Raw genomic sequence first — 6000 nt, 5'->3', positions numbered from 1 at the left:
ACTTGGACCATTTTCTAAATTACTCTTAAATCATTCAAAATTAGAAAAAAAACGTCCAAGATGAAAAAGTAGCGCATTTTCAGAAGCTTTCCAACGCCATATCATATGCCTCCATTGGATTAGCCGTTTAGAAATGACATCGGAAAAACTAACTCAGCTGTTCGGTTTACGAAATTATACGTTTTTTCAAATTACTCTTTAACCATTTGGAATTAGAGAAAACTTTCAACATGTGGAAGGAGCGGTTTTGCAGTAGCTTTCCAACGCCATATTATATGCCTCATTCCGATAAACGGTTTAGAAATGCGATCGAAAATACGATTCACATTTTTTTGTGAAGAAAAAACAGTTTTCAAAACTGCTCTTAAACCGCTTATATTTTGCCAAAAATTTAACTTGGGTCATGATACTGATGTTCATAGCTTTCCAACGGTATATCGCAAGCCCCGTTTGGGCAATGTTGGCGGAAGTTCAACCTAGTTCACACGGAAGTTCAACGTACTACTAGCGAGGCAGGTCAGGTTGTGATCAGAATATTATTCTGATCCCGTGATCAGAATAGTGTTCTATTCTGATAATATTATATCAGAATAGTTATTCTGATAACACTTCCGCACTGCACGCTCAATGCAAGTGCACGTCATTGTTTGAACCAAGTGTGCTGCAGTACTCACACGAGTGAACTTCCCGTCGGGAAAAACTGCACGCAGTGTTGTTCCGGTACTGTTTTCGCTCTAATTTTTTAATCATTATCGAAACAAGGCGTATAACATATCATTGAAAAGCTATTGATTAGGCGCAACTTCGCCATGTTGAACATTTTTCAAGATTCCTCTCGGTTTAAGAGCAATTTCAAAAATGGTGCGACGGATGACGAGTGGCAGCGAGCGTATTTTCATGATTTTTTCTAAACCGCTCATTGGAATAAGGCAAATGATACGCCATTGGATATCGTCGAGGCGCATCTTTTTCATATCTATTATTTTCTCTAATTCGTTACGATTTAAGAGCAGTTTCGAATTTACTAAATCGCAGAATTCTGTTTTTTTGAAATTTTTGCAATTTTCGGTACTGTTTTTGCTCTAGTTTTTGAACCGTTTGTTGAAACGAGGCGTGTAATACGTCGTTGGAAAGCTATGGACAAGGCGTGACTTTCATATGTAGAAATGGTTTTGAGGTTCCTTACAGTTTTAAGTTAATTTTGAAAATCGTGCGGCGGACAAAGAGTGGCAGCGATCATTTTTTGCAAAAAAATTACAAACCGGTTGTCGAAATGATTCAAATGATATGCCGTTGGAAAGATATCGACGAGACGCAACTTTTTCATGTAGAACACTCTCTAATTCCTTACGGTTTAAGAGCAGTTTTAAATTTACCGAAATGCGGACACTCTGTTTTCGCGACACCCAAATCGACGTGGGTACTTCATCCAACTGAAAACCGCACTGCATCGGATGAAAAACCACACTGCATCAGACATGTTAGAGAACGGCATGGTTTATTTTATTCAAACGTAATTTTTTCAAGGATGAGAAAGTTGAGTGCACTTCACATCGGCTGTAAATGAACCACAACACTATCAAGAAGTGAACCGCATTACTTTTTTTCGCTTCCGTAACAAATTTTTTTGCACTTACGGGATGAACAACATCATACGGCCGACTGCACTGCTTCAGAATGAAAACTGCACTGCATCAGACGGGCAAGCGAGCTGCATAATTTCTTTTGTCGGACACAATTTTTCTCATACAAGTTTTTGTTGTCTTCTTTTTACTTTTTTATGAGCGAGAGTAGACCGCAGAGACTAGGGCAAGTGAACCACATCATATATCGAAGTAAACCGCATTACCATCTTTGTTGTTTCGCTAAATTTTCACACTTTTCATGTTAGGTGCAAGTGAACAGCAACACTCTAAAAAGTAACCCACATCCGAGGACCAAACGCACTGCATGACCAAGTTTTGAAACACATGAACAAAACAGAGTGCACTCTCTCATATGCAAAATAAATGTGCCTCTGTGACATCGAGGCAAGGCAAGCGTAGTTCATTTTTTCTTTTTGCATTGCAAACACATAATTCGCGTCATGGGGATACATTGAAAAATGCATTCGCAAATCACAAGAGAACTGCACCCATGATCAGGCCAAACCTCCTGCCCAATCTAACCAAACTTCGTGCCGTGGCCGTGCCCGCAAACTGCAAGGCTGGACTGGTAGAACTTCACCTGCACGTCGACAATGCAAACTGCACGTAGATGAAAATGGGTCCAAAAAAATGCGAGCTCGGGGAAATATTCTCGCAAATAACAGCTGCCGAAACTGCACGCCGGCGGGCCGCAAGCTACCCCTGCTGGAGATGTGGGCTGCGGCAAACTCCGGCTACACAATGGATGATGGGTGCAACAGGTGGATGACTTTGCAGCGCGGCGAGGTGTGCACTGCACACGTCAGAGGAGGGCAGGAGGGCGTTACCCGGGCACCTTTGTCGCCTTGTTGGACGTCCCGGTGTTGATGTCACAGAGGAGGGACAAGGGGTGGCGGGTACGGTGGAGAGAAGGTCAAGGCATCTCGGATCTGACGGTAGGCAGCGGCCGCTCTTGCTGAGCCAGGCGGGGGGAGGGGTGCGCCACGGCCTGGATCCGGCGCAGGGCATTGCCGGGGGTGCGCCGCGACCTGGATCCGGCGCAGGGCGTCACCGGGAGGGTGCGGGATTGCGCTGCGGCCGGGATCTGGGGGCCAACAACGCGGGTTGCAGGTGGTCTGAGGAGGGAAGGTGGGGGACAGAGGGAGTAGGTATCGGACGAGGAGCTTGGTAGTAGTGTGGCTCGCCGTGGCCGCTCGTGTGGGAGGGGAGGAGGAGCGCTTCTCGCCGGATCTGGCGCCAGCTGGATGCAGGGGCGGGATGGCGCGTTGGTTGGGGTGGCTGGGCGGTGCGTCGGAGCGGGTAGGGCACGGGGAGAAGGTGGGTGGGAGGGGTGGCACATCAGAGAAGGATGAAGGTTGTGGGGTGGGAGCGACGGCGGATGGTGGTGTTGTGGTGGGCTGGCGTAGAGGAGAAGGTGGAAGGAATGGTTGTGGGGGCGGTTGCGGGTAGAAGGAGGCGGGTTGGATGGGGCAAGTTTTCGCTGCAGTTTGTTTTTGGATCTTTTTCGATGCTGAAGTGTTACCAGAATAAGCAGATTGTTATTAGAATAAGACTTTTAAAAGGTGTTATCATAATAGACCCACCCTATATATATAGGACAAATTTTATCTACCACCAATGGTAGTAACCACCTATCTAGGTGCCCTCCACGTGTCCCCTTTCCTCTCCCTTAAACGTAGCATCAAGTCTACCGGGTTGAGAGATATGGTTAACGGGTGTTGTAATCCAATAGGCAGCGACTTCGTTTTTGTGATTAAAATAATCCGGCAAGCTAATGACGCGCTGGTCCAACAACCTCCTCAATTTTGTGTGCAACAACTTGTCTATCTATGAGATAAGGATGCAAACGAGATCCGATTATTCTTGTTAGGTGGAGGGCAATTTTTTAGTCAGATTAGTTTTGGTTAAAAAAAGGTAGCGTGCAAACGTTATATCTCTTGGATTTTCTACACAATATAGTAAACAGTATATAATACTTTTAAAACCATTTGGAGTCTGTATACTTGTAGTATGGAGTATTAACATATAACTATTGGAGTAATGGTATGGCCTTTACGTGAAATACCTTAGCGTATAAAATAGTACCACAAAAACGTAGTATTGTGTATGTAGTATACCTCTTTTTAAGAAGTATACGGGTCTACATGCTACTTTTTTTTGGGAGGGGGGGGGGGGTGTACATACTAGTCTCGTTAGTACTCCCTCCGTCCGGAAATACTTGTCATTAAAATGAATAAAATGGGATGTATCTAGATGTATTTTAGTTCTAGATACACTCCTTTTTGTCCATTTTGATGACAAGTTTTTTCGAACGGAGGGAGTAGGCAAGTGTCCATGCTACTCTTAGTTGTAGTATGGAGTATATTACAAAACTTAGAATGGAGTATGTGTGTATTTTCTTTTGAAATGGTAGTACATAATTTTTTCACTTATGAAAAAATCATATAACTTTTCTTTGAACCAAAATATTGATTAGTATATTCATTCCAAAAAATACTATATCCAGAAAGTGACACGCAATATATCAAGAAAAAAATGTAGCATTGCTATAAAACGAATATGGTGCCATTTTTGGGAAGTATGGAGCATATAGTACATGCTGAAAGGAGGAGTATATAGAATGGAGTAATTTTTTTAGAACATATGGAGTATATAGTGTGTTATATATTTTCAAAAAACTATGGAGTATTTCCCTTTAGATGAAGTACAGAGTATATAGCATGAAAAACTATTGTATAATATAAATAATGATGTACTCCCTCTGATCCAAAATAAGTGTCGTGGTTTCAGTTCAAATTTGTACAAAAATCACGGCAATTATTTTGATTACATCATAAATACCGTATATACGCCACCGAGCGGTCTCCGGCGAGGACGAAATAAATTTAATGCATGCGTTACGTGCCAACTTGAAGTAGTATGTACTAGTATATAAAAAACGATAGTGGTATGAATTAGTATATACACAAAAGTAGTATGTAGTGTATAGACGTCCCTAAAAATTTATGTAGTATACACACACAATTAGTATGTAAAAGAATTAGCATGGATCGTGTGTATCACAGTCATGGTTACAAGTAGTTCGTTGATAAATTCATGAACTCCAGTCTGTGATTGATGCTCAAATGTTGCCTAGATGGATGTGGATGAGAGACCCAAAAATACATTGTTCTTTACTAGGAAATTAACCGTATATTTCTGTGAAGTACAAATGAATATCACGCATGCTACAACTGCCTTTATTAGATCTTGGAGTATCGTGTTCCTGAGCATGGGTCAGGTATGCGGACGTCGTCATCGTCGACGGCGATCGACAACGTTGCATGGTTTGGCTGGTTGTCATCGGCTACGGCAGTCGGCAACGTCGCATGATTTGGCTCGTCGACGGCGGTGAGTGATGTCGCATGTTCAAGTACACGACTAGTTGTCGTCTCCATCACGCGTACAGTCACCCACAGGTCACCGGTGAACATCGATCAACCTTGTGCATGTCACGTCGCCTCAACGCATTACTCCATGCGGTGCTCATAGCCTGTTGATCCACATGAAGCAATAGAGATGAGAGTTGAAAGATCAAGGGACGAATCATGGAAGCATGCACCTGATGTTCAAATTTCATGTATATAAGCCTATGGATGCACACAAACCTGCCGTCGGCTAACCACGTCGCCGCATGCATTGAGGACGGATGGTGCCACCTGTCACGACGCCGGCAATCAGTTTTGGATGCCCTTGGTCAAGATCGCATCCAATCTATGGATATGACACATGAGAAATTCCTGATCTGATCGAGGAAACAAGAGAGAGAAAGTCGACTAGCCATAAGCGAGAAAAGAATGATAGATATCCCCAGAATATAGGAACGGTAGTTCTCCATTGCAGGTCGTGTTCATATTTTAAACCCGCTAATTCCAACGCACCAGAAAAACCATTAAAGGCTGCACGCATCTTGGAATAATGTACTGTGGATGAGGTAGAGGTAACTACCACTATGTGGTAGGAAGGATTTTTCCTATATATACATAAACACTATTCTGATCACGGGATCAGAATAATATTCTGATCACAACCTGACCTGCCTCGCTACTAGTACGTTGAACTTTCGTGTGAACTAGGTTGAACTTCCGCCAACATTGTCCTAATGGGGCTTGCGATATACCGTTGGAAAGCTATGGACACCAATATCATGACCCAACTTAAATTTTTGGCAAAATATAAGCGGTTTAAGAGCAGTTTTGAAAACCGTTTTTTCTTCGTACAAAAAACGTGAATCGTATTTTCGATCGCATTTCTAAACCGTTTATCAGAATAAGGCATATAATATGACGTTGGAAAGCTGCTGCAAAACCGCTCC

This window comes from Triticum urartu, chromosome 6A (genome assembly GCF_056163025.1).
Source record: "Triticum urartu cultivar PI428250 chromosome 6A, HENAU_Tu73, whole genome shotgun sequence".
Taxonomy (NCBI): Eukaryota; Viridiplantae; Streptophyta; class Magnoliopsida; order Poales; family Poaceae; genus Triticum; species Triticum urartu.
This window is presented reverse-complemented; position numbering follows the sequence as displayed.